This window comes from Typopeltis vanoorti, chromosome 23 (genome assembly GCF_054136105.1).
Source record: "Typopeltis vanoorti isolate ZY-2024b chromosome 23, IOZ_Tvanoo_1.0, whole genome shotgun sequence".
Lineage (NCBI taxonomy): Eukaryota > Metazoa > Arthropoda > Arachnida > Uropygi > Thelyphonidae > Typopeltis > Typopeltis vanoorti.
The window spans coordinates 8952664-8978374 of NC_143571.1; the positions used below are offsets into that span (position 1 = coordinate 8952664).

At 35.2% G+C, this 25711-nt stretch overlaps 1 protein-coding gene across 2 annotated transcripts in view; it reads right to left on the reverse strand.

The window, feature by feature from the left end:
* Positions 1-25711, reverse strand: part of LOC150093607 (cyclin-dependent kinase 4-like) — a 358246-nt gene that overhangs the window by 288581 nt on the left and 43954 nt on the right. The window contains exon 1 of one of the 2 annotated variants that reach the window (XM_090412876.1): positions 8577-8703. The exons of the other annotated variant lie outside the window; for it this stretch is intronic. The gene's annotated coding sequence lies outside the window, so the exon portion shown is untranslated. Of the gene's footprint in view, positions 1-8576; positions 8704-25711 lie in introns of those variants that run through there. 2 annotated transcript variants of the gene reach the window in all.

The window sequence follows — 25711 nt, forward strand, 5'->3', positions numbered from 1 at the left end:
AATACACCAATTTTTGATATGTCATTCAACTATCCTCTTATGCAACAATCTTCCAGGCTGCATTCTATCAAAGGTCTTAGCAAACTCCAAAAGTATCATGGTGTTTCAATTTCACTTGTCTAACTCAACCGTAATATTGTTGAAATGTGAGCAAGTTATTCAAACATTACCTTCTCTTTGTAGACCCATGGTATCCATTGCAAAGAATAGATTTTCTGACAATCCAGTTTCATATATAAGATCTCTTAACACTTTTCTAGATTTCACCATCATTCCAGAGATGCCGATAAGTCTACATATCATATTTTTTCCACTCCAATGGAATCTTCCCTGTGCTGATACAAATTATACAGCCCGATCAATGGCACAGCCAATTTAGCTGAACACTCATTTAGCATCCGCGCTGATATCCAACAGTCCCTGTTGCCGAAGTTTTATTCAGTTTATACAGCAGCTCTAGTATATCTTCTTCATACAACTGCATTTCTTCATCCGGTGTAGAGATGGCATTGAGTTCCATATTGCATCCATCAGATTGATAGCAAATGGACACTCATTAGTTGGGCAATATCTTCTGCATCTACCATCTGCATTCAGTAGTTATTCATCTTCACATTCATTCTTTCTTTTACTTACAACATAACGCGAGAATTTTTTGGGGTTTCCTCGCAGAACCAGTTTTCATACTATACGTATAATGTTTCATGGCCTGCACCTTATAATTTTCATAACTAACTTCATCCCGATGCACTCGACATTCGCATTATCTTTTTCTTGAGAATCTCTTCCTTAATATGACTTCACATCTAATTTCACTCCTATCCTATTTATTCTTCGAACTCTTAGGACACATTCCGATACTGAATCATTTAAAGATTTTTGAATGTTTCCTTCTGCACTGACGATATCTTTCTTATCCAAAAAAACAATACTGCAAGACCGAACCTAGTATTCTCCTCAGTTGGTCATAATTTTCCTCCTGCTTTGTAGTTCACCTTGTAACTTTTTCTGAATGAAACATCCATATAGTTTCCAGGTCAATACAGCGTGATCATTGCCACTAACCGGAGGCAGAACAGTCACACCTTAAACTAAAGCTCTCCCTCTGAGACTATAATCAGTTATAACATTCTTTGACCTCGAGTTTCTTCTATCACATGCTGCTTGAGGAAGTTGCTCGCAACAGCTCAATAAATTCGGCTTCATTATTTTCATGCGATTTCACTGCTACCCAATCACTGTTCCCATAATTAAAGTCACCTATGATGATTAGTTGTTTTTAGCATCCATCAAGCTGATTTGTCTATGCATTTCATTGTCATCAGCAGCTGATCCACTTAATCTGTGGCAACACCGCACCATGTATTTGCTTTTGTTGGACTTCATCTCTTAACAGATGGCTTCAAACTCACAGCTACATGAAAATTGTTGCCAATATCGCCCATAACTTTCTATCCTAACTGGATCATCCAAATCATCAACTCTTCAGACCATTAGCAGTACTCCCCTTCCTCTTCTCCTATCTTATCTGTCCTTAAAAATACCGTATCCTTTACACTCGATCCAGTTAGAATACCTGCCTGTAATCTGAGGCCAAGCAAGGTCTCACAAATGCCTGTAATCTGAGGCCAGAACATATTCAACAAGGCAACAAACTCTACTTCTTTGTTCCTGATACTCCTAGCATTGGTGTGCAAACAATTACCGCCAGGCATTTTTGTATACTCACCTCTGTAGTCTGTATGATCCAGTTGGACAAACTAGATCTCTATTAGTATCTAATGTCTCACTTATGCAGATATCCTTGCACATACTTAATAAGTCCAAATCGGAGAAACACTTAAATCATCCTTTCATCATAATCAATTCTATAATTATGCATATTAATATCATTAACACAGTTGCATAACTTTGTCGCTCTGGAGCACAGATGCTCACCATTCTTTCCATCATGATTTGGTTTCCCTGAGTCTCCATATTACTTATATCAATAAATTTCTCCAGACGCCTGATACCAAATGCATTCAAGTGAAAGTCCATCCCAGTTATATAAATCCATTCTTCCCTCAGGCTTACTCCACATATCTAAAACTCGCAACCATTCCTTCTACACAGCCTGTGTATCGAATCGTTTACCATCAGAGCTCTTCTTTTAATTCAGTAATATCATATCATATCATATGTTGATAAAGGACTAACGATTTCTCTCCCTCTCTCTCCAGCCCCCCCCCCATTCTTCCAGCAATCTTATCACATCTTCTCTCGTACTGTATTAACGTTATTAAATCGCTTGTACCTACGAAACTACCATCTCTTACCTTTCTTTTCTGTTTCAATAACTGCATTCGGTATATTTTTAATTTTCGTTCCAGAAAATCTCGACGTAGTAATACGGCCATCAATGACATGTTTTATAAGTGTATCACCATACCATATTATATCCTCCTTTTTTATTCTGCTTTACTTCTCTGATTATCGTTACTTAATAATATCTTACATGCTTCAGTGCTTTGTTGTCTCTCAGTTTGATGCTTATCTTTGATGTCCTTCATATGCTTCTCTCAACGCTTCTAGACCTTCCAGCCCCCTAATTTTCGCATCGACTGTCTGATAATTTGTTTCAGTCTTGGGATTTTGAAAGTTAATTCATTTCATTTCCAATATCCTCCTTTGTATCAGTACTGTTCTGTTCAGTTCAGAGGGGTAAGCATTCTTGTTCTCAACATCAGTATTCAGGTTAGCGTTTTTGTTGCTACTCTATTGTTCTTGTGCGTTTTTTTTTTATTGTGTCATTTTACGGCACCATCTAATTAATGCTGCGATATCTCAACAAGTATAATATAGGAAACATACCAAATACCACAAAAACACGAAAATCAACAGTAATATACTATAAAACACTGTAATAAATAGCATAAACAAAAGTATAAATAGTATAATAAACACTGCAATAAAACATAATACAGTATACTATAAACATTTAAAAAAAAAACAAATAAAAACGAACGTGCCATGTATCGAAATTTTAAAAATTTCGAAAAATACTTGTTCAATAAACAATATCTCAAAAATGTTATTCGAATTTTTTCGCTTCCTCCCTATAAATATAACAACACCGATATTTCAACGAATACAATTGCATATGAAAATTATTATTATTATTGTTATTATTATATGAACACTCCACAAGCAGCAGGAGGCCGCAAACCTATTTTTACTTGTTAATTGGTAGATAGCGTTGTGCGATAGGAGGTTTAGTAGAATTTGAGATGGATGGTTGCCTGGAGTAAAGTGTCCTCTCTCCCACGATGAGTCCTCATCATAATGACATTGATGATAATAATAATAATAATAATAATAATAATAAATGCGTATGTATATTCTCTGGCTGGTTTGCTCTTAGGCTTGGGTATGTATTAGGCATAGAACAAATTGATTACGTATGAGGGGGGGGGAAGCAACCTAAAGTAAAAATGAGGATGGCGGATCAATCTTTATAGCATTTTATTTTATGCTAAAATAAAATAAAATATGCATATTCAATAAAGTACGTTTGCAATTATGAAGTAAATTCAGGGTAATTATAAAATTCATGTTGCCAGATCTTCGATTATAATAATACTTCAAATTATTTCAGTTCTGATTCAGGGATCCATAACTTATTTTTTTCTTGGGGAGAGGGGAGAAGTTGATTGACCGAGTACGAACATTTTTACCAGTTTAAGCGTATTAAAGTCGCTAATGCACATAAGAAATCATTATAAGTATATTATGGGGAATAATCTAAATAATAAATTAATTTGATTAGTTTATGTTTTAATTGTTCAAAAATTCATTAAAGTATTATTTTTCCACAGTTTTCAATTCGAAGATTTTGTGTAGTTTTTGTTTATTCTAAAATATGCTTCACGCCGTTTTTCTTTTGTTCATTCATTGGTGGATCAATGAATGTCTATTCCTCTTACGAACAAACCGAATCTTCAATCAGAAACGCACGTGTTTTGCTTCTTTGTCCTTAAAACCGCGAATTTTTCTTTAATAATGTTTCTGTAAGTTATAAAGGAATGTCCATACGCCATTTGAAACGTCAGATAATATCGGAAGTTCCAGAGAATGCTGAATGCCTAAAGCCAAATATCAACATCCCTTTCTTAGATACGGTCGTAACAGCTTTCCTGCCTCGAGACAAAAGAACAGTTTTTCCCGTGGGGAATAGCTAATGAATGATGTCATGCTTTGACTGTATTACCACGGGAATATTTTGTATCACCGGCCCATGATCAGTAATTATTCTTTCTTCCTGCTAATTTGTTTTTTCTCACTAGTTCATCTGACAAGATGACAAAAACGATTCCATATTTTCCGTCAACCATTATCACTCTTGACAACAGTACTAATAGTATTTTCCTTCATCTAACATTAACGTTAATAACCTTTAGTTATCTTCCGTGAATAGCTACAATCAGCATGAACGGAGAACACACTAATTAGCAAAGGAAAGGTGAGAAACCGAAAATTTTTCCATTTCAAATATAAGAACAAGAATAATCATATAAGAGATTTCAAATGAGCTTTTACTCAATTCGGAATAAAAGTGTAAAGATTTATGATGTTTCTACCCTTGAAATAGTTTTATAAAGGTACACGAGTTCATAATAATAAAACAAACCTTTCTGTGTGATATGTTTCATTTATAGACTTCCGACATTAGGCTTAAGAGGAAACAGATATACATTAGAGAAAAAGAATTCTTCCAGAACAGTTTTTGGGAATGTTATTATTAATAATAACTTTAAAATGGTGCTGATTTCTTAATATCTAATACATTATTCAACAACAATGATTTTTAATGAGAAATGTGTGACAACTTTTGAACCAGCGACATAAACAAGCGCGAAGACATGGGCTGATGAGCATTTTTCTATTAGTGTTACAGAAAATATTAAGATATATTTAACACAAAAGAATGACGTTGATTTACTTATATTATGTATGATATACGTATATATTTAAAGAAAAAATAAGAAACTTGTCAGTAAAAAGAAACATGGGATTTAATCGTAGTATGTTAATTTTCTTAGGGTTTTTAATACCGCAGCTTAAGTTACATTTCGGGAAGAGATTAAATATAATAAAAGGTAATTAAATAGGAAAAAATGATTAACAAGTATTGAGGTTATGCTACTTAATCTACTTTTTTTTACATGATATCATATCATTAAATCTTGTTATACCATTTTAGTGATTAAGCTATCTCTGAATTATTAAGCAGATGGGACAAATATATTTTGTCCAAAAAAAATCATAACTTTACCTCAAATAAAATGTTTTAATGGAAGGGAATTTCACCTTCCTTATGGCAACCTCACCAGCGAATATATAGCGCATTAGTACGGTAAAATGATGAATTAGATAATCCGTAAATCCAGCTCTTGAGAGCAAATATTGTGCAGTGCTTTTATCAAACCACTTCATGCACGCAATCAAAAAGGTGGTGGCCTCAAAATTCATCTGCCACCTAGCAAAACATTCATAAACATCCATGCCACAATAGGATTCGAACCCAGTAGGACAGAGAGTTAAAAGCTATGGGCCAATAAGATCGACAACCGTAATGGCCACCATAATATAGAAATTTCACACTGGCACTTCATTTCTGCATTATACATATGTCTTGCTACTATACCTTAATTAAAACGAGTAAGAAGTAATTCCTAAAATAGATGATTATTATATGACACCATGGAGCCTTAGGACTCATTCAGGTCGGCTTTTCGTGCAACATAACGGAAATGCCTTGCAGTTTGATTTCGAGAATTATTGGTCTTTTAAAGTTGGTTACGGAATTCTCTGCAATTTTTTGTTTATAAAAACTTCTAATTGTCAATATTTCAATTAAGTATTGAATGTCCTTCCCTATAAAGCCATTTATTTCCTCGTTACTTTAGACTTTCCACTATCATACAGAAAAATAACTGAGTTTAACGAATTAACTGCGCATTAAAAACTCATTTGGTTATGAATACCACATAACTGCCTTCTTATTATATATATTATAAATAATATTATCCATGTTTCACTCAACAATATTTTCGCAGAAGAGATGTCGCTCTCGTCAATGGCAACTACTAAAACAAATCAAACGATAAAAGATATGCATCTAAGAACCGTCATTTAGGTCTTTAAGAGAACACATATACAGTATACTGTATATGTGTTCTCTGTATATACTGTATATACTGTATATATACTGTATAATCGATGCATTTAACCTGGAAACGTGTTCTGCACATAATCTTAAGTTCAGCTACACAAAATCAGCTATATACTTTTATTCTATTGTACGTGCCAAGTTTTGGCCGCTTTCAAGTACAAATTAAACTAGAAAAAAATTTGTATTTGAGTGAGAGGCGGGTTTTTTTCGTGCAGAGTCGTGAATGATTGGAATGCCTTGCCTGAGAATGTGGTGTCTGCAAGGAGTTTGAATGTGTTTAAAACACGGTATGATGAGCTATGTGTGTGATAAAAGGACCTCCCAGATGAGTCTTTGACTCCATGAGGTCTTGGGGTGGTAATAATAATAATAATAATAATAATAATAATAATAATATATGCAAACTGTTAATAAATGTTATGTGCGTATTTGTAATTATTACAGAAATACATCTGATTACAGATTCCATGTTTTATAGCATTTTACCGTATTTTTTACATACAGTATTTACATTCCACCACTGAATTTCATAACAGTGTTTATATTTTTCGTTAATTGGTACAGCTGAAGAAAATGTTTAAAAGTCGCTGCCCTCTCCTCTCTCTCTCTCTTCTGACATCAAAGAAAATGTTGGTCACAAACCCCTTTCAACGCCTCCCCCCCCCCTTTCGTCCGTGCTAGCGTACCCCTGATGGAGCCCCTTCCAACATCACAAGCCCTTTCTCTACAAGGAATCGCTTCTATATAGCAACGAGGGGTGGGTTTGCACATTTTCCAAGAATGGGTCGTTTTTCCCTATCAGATTAGGGAAAAGTAAGAGTTCACGTCCTCCGGGTAAGTCTTGTCTCTTACACCTACCGCCATCACTGAGGAATGTGGACCACGTAGGGCTTAAAAACCAGAAGGTCGGGACAGACGCGAAGCACGGACCAGTAACACCTCGAGGGTTTAGGCTCAGAGAAAAGAGCATAAACGGGAATGGCTTGCAGCAGGAAGCGCAAATAATACTTATTATGTCTACTTAAAGCGGATATATACAAGCATAACTTTATTAATAAGGGCTAGTTACTATAATATAGAAACTGTGAGTTCTGTGTAAAGCATTAACAAAAAGTTGTGACGCCATTAAAAGTTTGAATAATAAAATCACAGCTATAAACAGTGATATACAAATCATCATCGCATCCCATTAACGCTAAATTGCATTTTATTATTCAAATATACACTTCAACAAGCAATAATCAAAACCATTAGACTATGGCGATGTAATAAAAAAAATTACAAATAAAATTTTATCACTGAATAATAAAAGCATACTATAAGGTTAATTTGCCCTCTTGTGTGTGTTTGTATGTACATATTCACATACAAAGAAGAGAGAAAAGAATATTATATATAATTCACCCTCATGATATAGCACTACAAATACCATTATGAAATTCATTGCTCATTCAATTTTTGTGGAATATGACATAACTAATAACAACTATAAAAAATAAGCATTTGTCTAAAATTGGTGTATATGAATAGTTTGAAAACACTCCCAGTGAAATACGCACAAACAGAGCCATGGCAGTTTTGCAAAATGAAATGTTGGTTCACTGAACTACACAGAGAACAATAAATCACCAGTAAGCACAAGCAGAAATCGAAGACAATAATAATAACTTGGATGCCATATTGACAACGAATATAGCGTAAGAAATATATCACAAAAAACGGCGAAATTATAAATACATGTAAATATTTCAATGTCAGTACATTGCATTTTTATCGTTTAATTTATAACTTTCTTTGCAAAATCACTGCTTTCGAATATTTATTTACTTACAAGAATGGCTAGAAACTGGATTACAGATCGATTAAATTTACATAAAAAAAGAAGGAAAAAAAAATTCTTACTGCTTACACTAGCCCTACGTTTTTATATGTGAATCTATGAAATATAGATATGCACTGTACTGAAACAGTTTGATAATTAATGACAGTATAGCTCATGACTAAAATTAACGTAATATGAGCATTAATACTTCTTATGATGACATGTTTGGAATTTAGAGCTGAAAGCAGTTACAACTGCTAATTAAATTATTTGCAAACGAAAATGCCACTGTCATTCCATTTTCTCCCCTCTCTAAACGACTTAACAGCTTCGAAATATCAAAATAAGAGACGTGGTAACTTTACCGATGTCTTCACAATAACTTCCGGTCAGCTACACACACACACACACACACATACACACAGGATGCAATTCTAAGTCAGCAAGTGGCTGGCCCATTCATTCTCGTCTTTTAAGTCTCCCTTCTTACGGCTTTATAAACAATCGTGAAGGCTTAATATACCCATGGAAGTTATTTACCTCAATGTAATGGTAGTGCTGCTCTGTCTCTGTCTTATCACGAAATTTAAGGAACAAATCGACAGATAATCACTTCTGAACAACTAAAAACAGCTAGTAACAAAGGCCACTGAACGTTGACTGCCACCACCACCACCACCGTGTACAGCAATGAATGAAATACCAGCGGCGTGTTCAAAGGCAATGGTTGCAGTGACGTAGCTTGACGACATCATTCACTGAGTCATACAAATGCCAAGAAATGCAGTAAAAAATTATTTTAGCTACCTAAAATATTTACATACTATTTTTATCCTCGCTTAAGATAACAAAAATGTTTTTGTACTCTCTGAAGGTATTTGGAATTGAATATTTACGACATTCCAAGCTCTCGATGTTTTTGTTCCCTAGCAACCACGTGGGTAGAGGCGTCCTTGTAAAATCTCTTCTTTAATACAGGAAGCTATAATATAAATGAAGTTGATAATATGTTCATGCTTTCTTACTCAAAGACTTATATAAGGTGCCATTTATTTATAAGATTTAGTCAGTTATATATAAATATATGTAAATACATTTCATTTATTTTTAAGATATTAAATTAGACGTTATTTGATTTTCTTACATTGTCAAAATACCTGACACTAGATGGCGATACTATACAAGGCTTTAATAATGTACAAATAAAGAATCCTTCGGGCTAGGGGAGTGGAGAATTTCACTGCTATTTGCAAGTAAAATTATGCTTCAGTTTTGTAGTCGACTTATATTGCTTTAATTTTTTTTTTTTTACTGATGCATTATCATATATAAATTGTAGTGTAAAAAGAAGCCGTCAAAAGTTTATTCCAGTGTCGTTGTTATTATAAAGTGCTTCTAAATATTTATCTGAGGTGATATTTCACAAGATTTTTCATCAATAGATACAATTCCTGAAATAATAATAACCGTTCAAGTAGCTAATGAACAAAGAGAAATTATAGTCGTCAGTTTAATTCAAACGTAGTTTATATAAGGTTCTATAATGTCGTTATGTGTAGAAAATGTATGCTAAAAAAAAAGAAAAAGAAAGGAAGAAAAAAGAAAAGGGGGGGACTGTATAGAGTTGTAAAAAAAAAAAAAAAAACTGTGGAGTGAGGTGTCACAAAACAAAGTGGTAACCTTAACCCACTGTGCAACCGTCTATCAAGTTGTGTGGATATAACACAATAATATGTGTTCGGAGTATTGGTGCAAATAATACTTTTCTTGATATATCATATAAGGTCAAATAAAATGCTATATATTCATCTTGGACATGAACAATTCTCTGGTTTATGCTATGACGCAAAGTGTTTTTTTTTTAACTTGGTCATATCAAGAGTTCTGTACATTATTCAGCTCTAGGGTATGTGGCTACCCTAAGCCAGTTTTATCAAAGCATTGTAAGACAAGACAGGCATCATAAAATTCTTTGTTGTTAAAAGCAGTTTATAGTTATTGCCAAAAAAAGTGCGTATAGAGCATTGGGGGGGGGGGGGCACTGGTCGTACCACCTATGCTTCGAAGCATAGATGGTACGTCTTCTTTAATACTATTACTTTTTTTTTTACGATGCTGGCACCGCAAAGCCATTGTACCCCTAGGCCCTAAGCCTAGAGTCGGCCCTGTATACAGCTGCTGTTAAACCAAACATTTAACAAAATACATTTACAGAACTTCAATATAATCTCCATGTATTTGATGTGTTTACATAAGTCGGATCATTCCAGAAGAAAAATTCGATGGTGGTGAAGCATTTCTCACGGAGTGGTCCTTAGGGAACAGAGTGATGTCTGGACGGATTGCGGCCAGTCCCTGGTAGACCTCCCTTTACTGTTCATCTGCTAAACAACCTTTTCTTCCTCTCATTCGTTCCACCTACTTTTGTTCTGTGGAACAGTCTCCATCACTCTGCCATCTCTGAAGACTACACACACACCAGTAATTAAGCACTAATTGTATTTGTAATTGAAAAAACAGAACAAAACAGAAATATTGTGGGTAGGAAAAAATTAAATCCTCTAACTCATAAGGCCGCATCCAACAAGGACTAGCAGTGACTTGTAGTTTCAGTGCTAGACTCCAACTACAATACAAAGTGTGAGGTAGAAGTTTTATTGCCAAAGTAACTAAGATTAGGAGGCCATTGTATAATGTCTGTAACTTTTTTTTTTTTTGAGGAAAAAACCAGATTTCCACAAACATCAATTCTTCTGCACCCATGTAAGTACGTCGAATTCATTTTAAATCGCAAAACTGTTATAAAAGTTCTTCGCGTCCCACACGAGAATCTGAACTCAAGTCTTTAGCATTCAAGTTGCCCTACCTCTACTAGCCTTAGTAATTGGTATCGATTGAGATTACGGAGGGTCGGAAAGGGAACTTTTTTATTATTATTTATATATTCCAACGAATGATTGGAGGGAACAGATTTTAACCTTACTCCAGGGCGCATAATACACCCTCTATGCCCATTCAGGTTAAGTGGATTTAGTCGTTCTATAAGACCTGTTAATAAATCTATTCTCTCTCTCTCTCTCTCTCTCTCTCTCTCTCTCTCTCTCTCTCTCTCTCTCTCTCTCTCTCTCTCTCTCTCTCTCTCTCTCTCTCTCAGTCCTTAAAATCGAAAGATTTTAAAGATTACACCATAATTACATCATAGTTATCCTTAAAGATGCCCCGCTTTGAAAAGAGTATGAAGAGCTATAAAAGATGACTTTCTGTAATGTGAGGACAATTATTTTCAGAACGATATCGCATTACAAAAAAGTCGATATGTAGTAAGTTAACATTTATTTTAAAATACTTAAAGTCGAAAAATTGCTGAATGTGAAACATGCGATTAAAAGTAATTTTAAAAGTACTTTCCTATACGAATTATGATGGACATTAAAAGGTAATAATTAAACAAATGGAATTCTTATTCACTCGTTTTGGGGCCTTTGAACGGAAAAACGAGGAGATTCGAGACATGTATTGCTCTAAAAGAGTTAAACTCCCTCTTATCCCCCATTACATCTCATTCGCTAAAACCTGCTATCACACGAGTATCTAAACGACTGAAAAATGCAACTATTGCTTTCAGTTGGCAACGCATGATATTCTTCAAAAAAATTCGAGAACTTACAGTTGTGGCAGCATTCAAGGTTCGGGGATACATCTACTCTCTAGCATAGTCCGACAAACTTTGAGAAATAAAATCAGAAAAAAAATATATATCAAAAAAACAGAAAACCGTCTGATTTTAAATCATTTGTTTATCTTAGAAAAATCTATTAAGAACGCGAAGCAATGACAATACCTTTGCTAGGATAATATAAAATTAAATATGTTATATCATTTTAATAAAGTTATCGGTAATAAATATTCAAGGAGAATTATTACAACAAAATAATTATATATATGTTAAAGATACCAAGTAATTTTATATAAACTTGGTTTTTAATCCTTTTTCCCAAGTAAGCAAAAAGACAAAAGTACGTCAAGTTTGCGGCTGCACGTAGTGCAACACTAGGCAACTCGTTGTAAAGGTGGAGTAAGCTCTGATCACTTTCCTTAGAATTTTCCCTTAATGCAAAGCAGATCGCATGATATTACCTTAATTTGATACCTTAATTTGATTATTACCATTACCTTAATGCATAGCATCATACATCTCCGCAAGGAAATGTGCTTTGCATTAGGGGTAAATTCTAAGGAAAGTGATCAGAGCTTACTCCAATTTTACCACGAGTTGCCTAGTGTTGCACTACGTGCAGCCGCTTGACATACTTTTGTCTGTTTGCTTACTTGGGAAAAAGGATTAAAACCCTAGCTTATAAAATTGCTTGGTATATTTAACATAATATATACCCAAAGTAAAAAACTTTCTGCATATACAGATGTATATATTACACATAGCAAACTGGAATGTAACAGGAATAGCATATAAAGAAATAGAATTCGACCAATTATTAAATGAAAGAAATTTTAAAATAGCAGTAATCACTTAAACAAAAAAGAAATTAAAAGGAACTATGGAAACCGAAAATTTTAATGTGATATACAGTGGAGTCGAGACCAAAGAACACAAGCAGGAGTCATGATTTGGATTCATAACTCCCTTTCAAAATAGTTAAAACATTATAAATTATAGAATTAAAGAATAATAGAAGCTAGAATAAAAATAGATAGAGGCCATTTAACAATAATTGGTTTATATGTCCCAGAAGAAGGAAGAGAACAGGATAATATTGCTTTTTATAATCAGCTACAAAACATATATAATAAATAAATAAAAATGATTACATAATTTTAGCAGGAGACTTAAATGCAAGAATTGGAAACACAAAACTTAATAATAATATAGAAATACATGGAGAACATACTCTAAACAGGAATGGTAAAAAATTAATTGACTTTGTAGTTTATAATAACCTAAAAATAATGAATTCCTTCTATAAACATAAAGACATACATAAATATACTTGGGCAGCAAGAGGATGGAAATCAATATTAGATTACTTTATACTAAATGAAAAGACATCAAAATTTTCACTAGATGTTAGAGTTTACAGAGGATATGAAATAAGCAGTGACCACTTCCTTGTTAAAATAAAATTAAGATTACCACCTAAATGGCTACAAGTAACAAGAACAGAAAGAAAAATTAAAACATTTGTTTATAAAACTAGACTATTGAATGACACAAATGTACAATGGCTATATGAACAAAGAATTAACCAATATCTAGATAAAATAAAACAAAATGAAGAAATAGAAATAGAAATAAAATGGCTTAATATAAAAACAATACTAAATGCAGCAGCAAATGAAAGCTTAGGAAAGGCCAAAAAATTCAATAAAAGGAAAAAAACTGAAGATCTGGGATAATACAATCAAAGAAATAATCAAAAAGAAAAAAGAAGCCTATCACAAATGGTTAAGCAGTAAAAGATTAGAAGATGAAATAGAATATAAAAGAATAAGAGCCATAGCTAAAAGAGAAGTCAGAAAAAGACATAGAGAATCATGGAACAAAATTGTTTCTAATTTAGAACTGATTTATATAAAATAATACCCAATGTATATAAAATTTTGAAACACTTAAATGCAGATACCAAAGAAAACATAAAATTAAACACTGAATTGAAATTAGAAGAATTTCTAATTACTACACAGAACTGTGGACAGACAAATATTTTAAAAAAGACAACTGCCAAACAATTAACGAAAATGAAAATGAAATAACTAAAGAAAAATTAGAAATCAGCCTGAAAGAAACAAGAAACAGAAAATCACCTGGAGAAGATGAGCTGGGTTCAGAACTAGATAAATACGCAGGAACAAGATTCAAAGGAAGACTCTTATTATTTTTAAATAAAATTTACTCAACTGGTATCCCCCCAATAGAATGGAAAAAAGCAATTGTGATTCCTATCTTTAAGAAAGGTAATTGAGATGACCCTAAAAACTATAGAGGTATCAGTATACTAAATTCATGTTACAAAATATACAGCAGAATCTTAAATAACAAACTAATGAAATATTCCGAAAACTTTATTTTAGAAGTACAGAATGGATTTAGAAAAGGACGTTCATGTATAGACCCGGCCTTTTGCCTAAAATTAATCATAGAGAAAAGAAGAGAAGAGAATACAATTTAGAAACACATCTTGCATTTATTGACTTTGAAAAAACATTGGACAAAGTTAAAAGAAACATATTATTTAGCATATTAAAAGAAAGACAAATACCAAATAATATCCTAAAAGCTATCACAAGTATATATGAAAATAATCAAATACAAATAAGATTAAATCACGAGCTATCACATACAAAATAGATAAACCAAGAGGTCCGACAGGGATGTCCCCTCTCAGCAACTCTTTTTAATATTTACTTAAACGAAATAATAATAAAATGGAATAAAAAATGACATCAAGGAATTAAACTTTCTTCTACAGTAAACTTAAACACTCTCCTCTTTGCCGAAGACCAAATAATAATTACAAATTCTGAAGACAAACTACAGAAAGCTATTTTAGATCTAAATGAGATATCCAAAGATTATGGTATGATAATATCAACAGAAAAATCAAAAACTATGGCCTTATATAAAGGACAAGATCCAGCAAGATCTAAAATAGTAATAGATAACAAGATCTTAGAACAGGTGAATTCATTTAACTACCTAGGATGTACGATCACATATGAAAATGAAAAAGATATAAACGTAAAAATTGCAAAATATTTAAAAATAACAGGTGTAATTAACTCTATATTTAAACCAAACCTAGTTCAAAAAAAAAAAAAAAGCAGACCAAAAGTATACAATACATTAGCCCTACCAATCTTAATGTATGGAAGCGAAATCTGGACAATAAAAAAAAAAGATTAACAACAGCAGAAATGAAGTTTATGAGAAAAACTGCAAAGTATACCCTATTTGATCACAAAAGAAACGAAGAAATTATGAAAGAATTAAATCAAGATCCAGTAATAGAAAAAATTAAAAAATATAAACATAAATGGATGGAACACGTTCAAAGAATGAAAACAGAAAGATTACCAAAACAAGCCATTAAGAAAAAGAAAACCAGGACGCCCTCTTAAACGATTCAACGATGACTTCTAAGGCTGGAACAGGCCATGCTAGGCCTAAATCCTTGATAGGCATGATGATGATGATACACACACACACACACACACACACACACACACACACACACACACACACACACACACACACACACACACACACACATGTTGACAAAAGTACTTCGTCATAGTTGTAGTCAGAAAAATGCGTTTTAGCTACATTTCTAGTACCGAGTGGGATCACCTTTGGCCTCAATGACAGCAACTGTCCCCCTTCTGGACATGCTTTCAACCAATTTCTGATGGAAATTGGTTGAAAAACAGAAATACTCTTCCATTCATACCACTGCAGATGCTGATGACGGTTGCTGTAATCTGGTGATCTAATTCGTCCCAAAGATGTTTACTGGGGTTCAGGTCTAGACTCTGAGCCAGCCACTCCAACACTTCAACGTTGTTTTGTGGAAATCAGTCCCGGACCCAAAGTACAATATGAAATGGAGCATTGTCGTGCTCCCTTTCATAGTGAAAGATGTAAGGATCATTGCCGAAGTACTTCCATAGCATCGGAAGCATAAATATGTCCAGGAAGCCATGGTTTTGATACGTCCAAGCCTCATTCAATCGAAACAACTCTGTACCATTAGTGAGCCTCCGCCAATCTAGACATTTGGAATGTTGCAGTCCTGCTGGAACCGTTCACCAAGTAATCTCCAGATTCAAACACGGCCATCAAAGGGAATCATTTGGAAGCGTGATTCGTCACTCCACAGAATCCTTTTCCAATCATCTACGGTGTGAATGACATCAGTCTAAACGTCGTTTAACTTTGAGGTGATGTGTTTCGCAGCAACTCTGCCTTGGTAGCCTAAAGTATGCAACACTACGGACAGTTGACGCGCTGACAGATGTCCCTGCAGCATTTTCTACGTTGGTTGCGAGGTCCACCGCTGATGACGTGCGAGATGCTCGAACCTCCGATACAGAGCTCGTCGATCTCGGTCAGTGAGTGTCTGGCCTCTCAGGGCCTTTTCCTGCTGTCGTAGCATCATCAACTTTCCATCTACCAATGACATAAGCAAAGATGGACATTACTGAGAGGGATAGCAAAGACAGAAAGACCACTGATGTGACACTAAACTACAATCCCACGTTGGACTTTGTCAGTTCAGCTGAACGTAGCATCTTGACATTTAGTACAGTGCAAAACATGCAACACATCCCGCCTTTTATACACAGACACGCCCTGAATATTTGCACGTCATGGGTTCTATATACGAGTATATAATTGTGTAGCTCAATGGAAGTGACATTAGGCCATAGGCTGCTCGCAGAAAGAGTATCCTAAGTTCGATTCTAGTCGCCAACTGGAGGAATCTCTTCTAAGTCTTTTTCTGGCACGCCAAAGCCGGTTTTCTCTCCCACAACTCAAGTTTTTACCTTAGGAAACGCAAGAAAATCAACTGAAGAACACACTATTTCAGACAGGAAAGCATGGCGTTAGGAGTAAGGAACACGAGATGGCAGCACTTATTCGAAGTCTCTTCACTGGATTCCGTGTATCATTAGAGATAGTTTTGGGCTAATTATCACTTGATCGGCTACCAATGAAGATTGAACTACCCCCCCCCCTCAGTCACCAAAAGTTAGAAAAGGCCAAAACAGCCTCGCGTACTTCCTATAAGGTAATAAAAGGCGTTAGCCAATTTTTAGCTAATATGCAATGCTTGAAAATAAGTCAAAGGACACCACAGTGTGTCCTTTGACTTATTTTGAGGAACAAATAACCATGGTGCCCACCTTAATAAGAAGCTGGACCTCCTTTCGCTGCGATGGCCGCAGCAATCCTATGGAGCATACTTTCCACAAGCGTATCAATGGGAAATTTGGACCATACTTCCTTAGGCATGTAATAAGGTCCTGGAATGTTGTGGGATGAATGTCACTTGACCTTATCCAATGCTCCAGTCCATCCTACAGATGTTCAATAGAGTCGAGGTCAGGGCGCTGCGGAGGCCACTGTGTGGTGACATTGATGTCAAGAAAGCATGCAGTTAGAGCAGCAGAAGCAAGACAATGCGCCATTGACGTGGCACATTGTCTTGCTGAAAAGGACTTGCCGGTCAGTTCCGTAGAAATGACACAAAGTAGGAAGCATTGTATTGTCCAGAATATTCAGATACCTCTCGGAGTTCAATATTTGTGGCACCACAAACAGAGGTCCGAGGCAAACTAGGAAAAACAGGAGGACCATGCCATCACACAGCCACCTCCTAATTTCATATTTGGGTGTTTTTGTGCAGATTTGTGTTCCAGTCGATGCCTGGAACTCCGTATTCAACGTGTCGGGCGATGAATTGCCGTTTTTATATATTATCCTTCGATGCACCCTGCAGTCATGTTCAGTGAGTGTGGTGAGTCTCTGCTGTGGTAACACTTACAGCTGACTCCATGCGCTTCCATCTCAGTATGATATCACTGATTGTTGACCTGGAATTACCCAATTTTAAACAATTTGCCGAACAGATAGGCCTGCAACATGGCGTCCCATCACAACTCTCTCCCTTCTGGCAGCCATTTCACCCAGACACCGTTGCAATGACTTGGAAACATCATCAATCTCCAATTTATGCTGGCTAAATTGGAGATTGATCATGAGATTGGTGATTGAGATACAATCACCTGACTCGTTGTATGCACGATTCATCTTGCCCATGTGGGTATCCGTTGATGTCTTTCCAAGCAGTGCGGTACACTAGTGATACCATTCCCTCGTTTTTCGCACGAATAGTAATTGCCATCTTTTTTTTTTTTTTTTGTTGTTGTTGTTTCGTTTCTTCTTGCAGTGATATGCATGCGTTTCGGACAATTTTTAGAAGACGAGGGTGTCTTACGGAATCTCGGGCAATTATTTATTATAAATATAATATAGCTTTTTTAATAAATTTATATTCTGATTTTCATAGCAGCGTAATACTTTAAACTCCAGAATGCTGATATTTAATCTGTGGAATAGGTAAGGTTTCGAAAGCTTAGACTTGGGAATTTATAATTTATCATGTTTTAATCAGTGGTGGCTCGTGGCTTGAAATCGTGGGGATGTTGCAACTTTCGAAATATACATACAGACTGTAAGTAGAGGTAACCCTCGTATAAAGCGGATGTTAGGTTCCATAGAAATGCCGCGTTATATAAATCGGTTTTTTGCGAGTCTCAGATCACATAGAAAAAGTAGGGTTAGGGTCCGAATTCGTTTTATTTTTTAAAATTATATAAACAACAATGACATATCCAACAAAAAAAATATTTTTATTTAATTCAGGTAATTCATGTAAGTTAAGAAAACAAATAAACTATGAAACAAATACATTGCAAAAATGACAAATTGTACATAAACTTCATTCCACATAATGAATAAATGTTTAGCCAAAATAAAATAAAGTGCATATTTTAATCGTCATCGCTTTCTTCAAAACGAACATTTCGTAGATCTTTATTTACGAGTGGTCGGATGTCGTCATCACTTGAAATCTCTTGGACATCATTTGTATAATTCTCATTGCATACTTCGGTTGGTTTAGTTATCAAGAAGTCAGTAATAAGACCTTGCTTACCACTATGATGCGATCTTTTATTAAGGTCATAATATGGAGCTAAACAAATATCCAATTGTCTCGTGAATTTTCCGGAGTGTTCCATTGAGGGATCATTATCAGTAAAATAACTTCCTAACTTTCTTGCCAAGCCCAATCCTTCCAGGGGCGAATTCTCCCTGCTTGCTATGCTTGCTGCGCAAGTTCATTAATTGAGAAAGAAGTAATATTTATTTGTTAATAAATGCATGCATTTATAAGCATTCCATTTAGGCTTTTATTTTTGTAGCAGAAGCCGTCTTAAGCTTGCGCGGCAATAATTGAGCTTTGCGTTGTGTATCGAATGCCGATGCTTGCTCGTCTAGTCAAAGCTACCTTGGCTTGCTCGGTTGTAAGAGCTTCCAGGTCCTCGCAACAGCACTGTGATTTCATGCGCACGCATAGCCATTTCACGTCGTATTACTCTGTTGCTTAAACACGGACAACTTAGCTCTAGCCAGTGAGCTTCAGCCAGCCTTTACAAGTGTGCTGCTTGGGAAAATTAAGTTACAACCAACTTTTTATGGCGACGTTATGGACCAGTTCATAAAGAAGAACCGTAGGGTAGAATTTGTATTCAAGTAGCTAAAATGAAAAAGATAGAATATCATTTGTAAAATAAATGTTGTATTTGTATGATTAAATGGACATAAATTTCTAAATGTATAGTTTTAAATGGTCAGTAATCCATTTCTATCTGACACTTTGTCGATAGAAATCGACAAATGTCAGAGTTTAGGAACATGAGATGGCTCCATGAGGACTGTCTCTCGAAAAGCATGGGTTGTGTTTTCTAATGAAACTCAATAATTTTCATCTGTTAAATTAACTGCATACAACTTCATTTATTTAATACTTTTTGTTATGACATTCTAATCCACAAAGGGTCGTAAATCGATAATACTTTCGCATGATGAATGGGCTAAGAGATAGTAATTCAGAAATCTCGCACCGAGCACATTTTTCAAGCCTTTTCCATTTTTTAAACATTTTCCACACCTCCGGTATGAAAGCAGTGTTACACTGGAAGATTGATATCATTTGTCATCTGGCGAGATTTACAGATATTCCTACCACAGTGAGATGAGAACCCACAGAGCGTGAAGATGCTATCCACTTCGTTTTAATAAAGTCTTTTATTATTATTATTTTGATAATTGAATAGCTCACTTCTGTTTTATCTTTTTAAAAGTAATTTATAAATAATTGTAACTCAGCTTATTTGCAAAAATGAAAGTTTCCTTCACTATTTGCATCATCAGGAAGGATAATAAAAATGTCAATATAATCAAAATGTGAATAAACGTTTATTTTATTTTATTTTATCTTTTCAGTAAAAAAAAGCCACAACAATTCCAACCTGTTTCATTCTCCTTACGTTAAGAGAACAATCAACTTTTCTTTTCTTCACATAAAATCATTTTATGTAGTTGTACAAGAGGATATAATCCTATTACTTTAATTTCCTACTAAATGCAGCTGAGACGAAATAATAAATCCGTTATATAAAACCAGGGCTGTCGTCATTTTTGATCGCGCCCTGAGGCAACAATTAAATATCTAATAATCCATCACCCCTGATGGATTATAAGACAAATATATAAGAAAACCTCCAATTGCTATTTTGTTTTTATTACAAGAGAAACATTAATGCAAAACGATTACATAATATTAATTAAATGTTTGCTCTACGGGATATCGCACAATAAAACTGTTTATAAGCTCTTCTAAATTTAAATTATGTTCGCAAATCATTTTTAATCAGTTTAAGCTTGGAAAAACTTCTTTCCGCACTTGCTACGCTAACAGGAATTGTTAGCTTAGCTACGGCGTCTACCACAATATGGCTGAACGAGCGCCCTTATTAAGCCGCGCCGTGAGGCAGGTTGCCTCTCTGCCACGCCCTCTCGACGGTACTGGATAAAGCTGTTACACATGGATTTTAGTTACTCGTAAGGGTGGCACCTCAGGGATGAGAATCCTATATTGTAAGCGCTGTTAGTGACAAGTACATAAGAGGTTATGTTGATAAGACGGATTAAACTAAGCTTATAGCAGATGTAAACAAATGAAGATAATTTGAGCAGTTTGCCGGAAGTTACTTTACGAAGAAAAATCACGAAGAAGCGGTTGCTTGGAAAAGAAAAAATATATACTTCTTCATCTTTTTTTTTCCTTGCTTTAAACTTCAGCTTGTCTCTACAACTGAAAATACAGCTACGGAGGCAACGACAGCTGTATTTCTGACGTTGGTATTCTTGTTTCTCATTCATACGTCAATATTGGTCAGATGACTCATTTATAAAATCTTGCTTTTGTTCCTTCTTTATTTTTCCATGTAGTTGAATTTAGACAACCTGATATTTTATTAGCCCTCAGGGATTGTTTTTCTACTTCATTTTCTGTGCAATATTTTCACGTTCACAGTTATTCCTAGATATTTAAATTTCATTACATGTTAAGAATTTTTTTCATTTACTTATGATTTCCATCTTATTGGATCTTTCGAAATTGCAACTGTTTTCGATTGCTTTTTTGCATAATTTCATATTCAAACCTGCTGCGTTCGAATTGGAATAATTGTTTTGGGGGTCACCTTCATTTCCTCCAAGTAATACTACTCATGCGGAAGTGTTATTGATTTAATAAATCCATGTTTTGTTTGTTTTTATTTTAATTTTGATTCCGTTTAATTTCTCTATTAAATTTTGGCATTATTTCGTGCATAATTATGATAAACAAACAAACATGGATTTATTATATCAATAACACTTCCGAATGATGGGTGAGTGTTTTTATATATAAATTGAAGGATTTTTAACTTGGTTCTAGTATAAGGATGCTTAATCCTTTATCCAAGTAAGCAAAACAATGTTTTGCGCGTGAAGTATCTTAACAACTGAGCTACTTGTATACAGAGGTTAATGACTTCACATCACTTGCCTATCGGATGTGTATAATGCTATGCATAATGGGAAGGGCTACTAGCCAGACCGATTTCGACCTTTGTTGAGGTAAGTTTATGTGCGGGGATACCTCTCCAGAACCTCGTGCGACCCCTCAGATAACCCAACAATGAGTGACCGGAGGATCTTTTCACTCAACGGTATTTCTACTCAGTGACAGGCCCACCCCGCCACTGAAGAGAACCCTCAGCGCTGGCTCTGCCTCAATGGTAGACTCACCCTGCCACAGAGCTGCTCATATCTCAGGGAAAAGCATCCGACTCAGCAGCACCACCCTCCGTGGAAACCAGTTCAATGAATTTCCCTCTTCAGCACAATTTGTTTATGTGCAGGGTGGTCTCCAAAAACTCATGTGATCCTTCAGATCGTCCAACAATGAGCGACCTGAAGGATAATTTAACTCACCAGTGGCACTGTCAGTGGCAGGTTCACCCTGCCAGTGAGCAGAACTGCTCATATTCCAGGGAAGCCGAAGCAGCCTTAATGCAGGCCACCCCAATAGACCCAAATCCCTAGATGCTCAAACTTCCTCGAGGCAGAAAACTCAAGACAGCAAAAAGTCTCTACTTCCCAGGCATCAAGCTATCATCAGTGACAGCCAAACCCGGAAGAGATACCAAGGTTGAAGCAATGCAAAATTCATACATTTTTCATATATGAATTCCACAGCGTCGGAAACATGAAGTTGTTTATGATATTCAGGTAGCCATCTAGGGTCAAATTCTCCACGCTTGCTATGCTTGCTGCGCAAGCCCATTACTTGAGAAAGAAGTAATATTTATTTGTTAATAAATGCATGCATTTATAAGCATTCCATTTAGGCTTTTATTTTTGTAGACAGAAGAGACGTCTTAAGCTTGCGCGGCAATAATTGAGCATTGCATTGTGTATGGAAGGCCGATGCTTGCTCGTCTAGTCAAAGCTATCTTGGCTTTCTCGGTTGTAGGAGCTTCCAGGTCCTCGCAGCAGCACTGTGATTTCATGCGCGTGCATAACTATTTTCGTTCCCTTCACGTCGTCTTAAACACAGGCCATACGCAGTCAAAGTAGCTCTAGCCAGTGAGCTTCAGCCATCCTTTACAAGTGTGCGTGTTGCTTGGGAAAATTAAGTGACAACAACCAACTTTTTATGACGATGTTATTGACCAGTTCGTAAAGAAGAACCGTAGGGTAGAATTTGTATTCAAGTAATTAAATTGAAAAAGATAGAATATCATTTGTAAAATAAATGTTGTATTTGAATGATTAAATGGACATAAATTTCTAAATATATTGTTTTAAATGGTCAGTAACTCATTATTCCGTTAATCAGACATCAATCACACCTCTCACTCCCTGAATGATAACAAGAGCAAGTGTGAACAGTCCGACACCCATCCAACTGAAACACCCCCATACCATTATCGAGCCTCCACGAAAGTTGACAGCTTCCTGGGTAATCTCCATATCCGAACAACACAATCAGAGTGAAACATTTGGAAGCGTGATTCGTCGCTCTACAGAACCTTTTCCAATCACTAATGGGACACCCAACTACCATCCCACGTTGAAAGTCTGTTAGTTCAGCTGAACGTGGCATTTTGACATCGAGGTTAGTGCAAAACACACAGTACATCCCACCTTTTATTATCAGACTGGTGTGGACACTCCCTCAATATTTGCACGTGGTAGGATCCGTAAATGGATTGGCATATGTATATATATATACACATTAAGAGAGCTAATATCCACAATATCGACTGTGTATTTGGAGGCAGAATAGATTAAGAAAAGGTTGAGAACGTGTTGTAAAATTGGTGAGAATTATATAATATTCCGATAGATTGGTGAACGATGTTTGCTTGACCATTATAGAGCAAACAAATGCCTTTCTGCTGCTTTTCTTCCCGCTTGGTGTGTGAAATTAGAGAATGAAAGTAGTCGAAATTATGACATTATCTCCGAGATAGAAAGAATATCTCACTGTTTGGATAAATGAAATATACACAATCAACTTTCAGAGACAAATAACCACAGATTTCAGCTTAGTCATTAAAGGTAACAAAATAAAGATCACGTAAGGTCTACTCTTATTACCGAAAGTAAGTAAGGAATTAACAGTAGGACCCAGGATGTTGGTAGAGTCGATGCGGAAGGTTTTTTTTTTTACTTTATGACATTGAATGTTATTGCTTTGTTCGATTTTTTTTGAACATCGATATATTTATGTTGTTTTCTTAAAATTTTCTGTTGCATTTTTGATCTCTTTTTCTTCGAAGATATTTTCTTAGATATGCTTCTAAGGCGACCCTCCTCTCTTCGATGGATTCCCGTTTGTGAGTCATTTTAATCTCTAAATTTGCGGAGCAGGGGCTCTTGCTACAAACAAATTTAAAGATAGTATTTAATTAGAGTGAAAAATGACATTTAACATTTACCTGGTTTTCCCTTTCAGTCGTTTCCGACCGTAAGTGATTTTGTGGGCATTACCCACAAAGTATTTCTGGTGAGATTTTTAGAGGATAGTTCACCATTGCTTTCCCCAACACCCAATTTTTTCCAGGCTAGGGATATTTAAATTAAAATTTAACAGCTTAAAATATAAAATCCTTCCTGGGTAACAAAAACCAAAGAATGACGCGCTGTTTGGTTAAAGGTAAACTCAAATCAGTGGAGAATGAAAAGGGGAAGGTCCCTAGAACAGAAGTGTAATTGATATGAAATTTTATAAGTAGTGGTGTAAAGCAGTCGAAATTTTTTTATGTGAATCTAATCCACGAAAAGTTGGAATCCTATTGGCCATTAAAACCGTGGATGAGATAGGGATTAGATAATCTGGTTCTTCTCCTCTAAAGACGAAACATGAATTACTTTTTTTTTTCAATCCACGTCAGGCCTCTAATAAAGAAGGCAGCAGAAGCACAGCATGCGATGAAATTCATCTTTCACCTAAAGATATTCACAAACATCTGAGTTGGAATTTGAATCCATGATTTGTTGGTTGACGAGCAGAAGAGTTAATCACTCTTCCAAACAGCCGGCGAACAAGATTTTTAACATTTCATTAATTTGCAGGAACTTCTATAGTAGAAACAAGTAATTATTTCCTTTTTTTTTAAAATTAAAAATGGGAAAAAACTTTTATCCTGCCTTTACAGCGCTACATTGAAGTTTTTATCACCTGTCTTGAGAGAAAATGCTAGCATCTGCTGTCCTTCTATGGGTCGCTACTCTTATAAGGCACTTCTACTGTTTTATAGGTTATAAACTTTAGATAAAAGAAGAATAAAAACTTAATTCAAGTTTATAAAGCTGTTATTGTCGTATTAAATTATAACTTTCTTACTATATATATATATATATATATATATATATAGCTTTATAGGTTAGATGAACTCAATAGAGTGCATTTAGGAAAATATTGTAGCATTGTACGAACAGAGACAACTCTTTGAACATTACTGATTTATTATAACCCTATTTCAGTGATTTGTACTTAAATGCAATAATATTGTGACTGCCTTTTATCTATTTATTCAATTAGGTACCGGGCTTTATTAATGTTGGCTATATAAGACCATTAAGAGTATTTTACACGTGAAAATGCCGTTTGAGTTTCGAAATTGATATTTTAAATTTAGTGCTAAAACGGGGGAGGACATATACTCTTTACTGCAAGGATATTCACCGCCCTGGTTGGCAAAGTGGGTGGCTTATCCACTCTCCAATCAACACGCTGAGGGTTCGAATCCAGCCGTGAACATGGATGTCTGTGACTGTGTTTAGGTGGGAAATGAATTTCATCGCAGGGTGTGAGACTATCGCCCCCCATATTGGAAGCCTGAAATGATTTGAAAAAGTTTCATGTTTGGTCTCTAGAGTAAGGTTACTGGATTGCATAAAAATACAAAAATAAATAATTGAAATCACCACCATATTTATTTAAAGCTATTACAGTTTTTTTATTAAATGGAGTGCT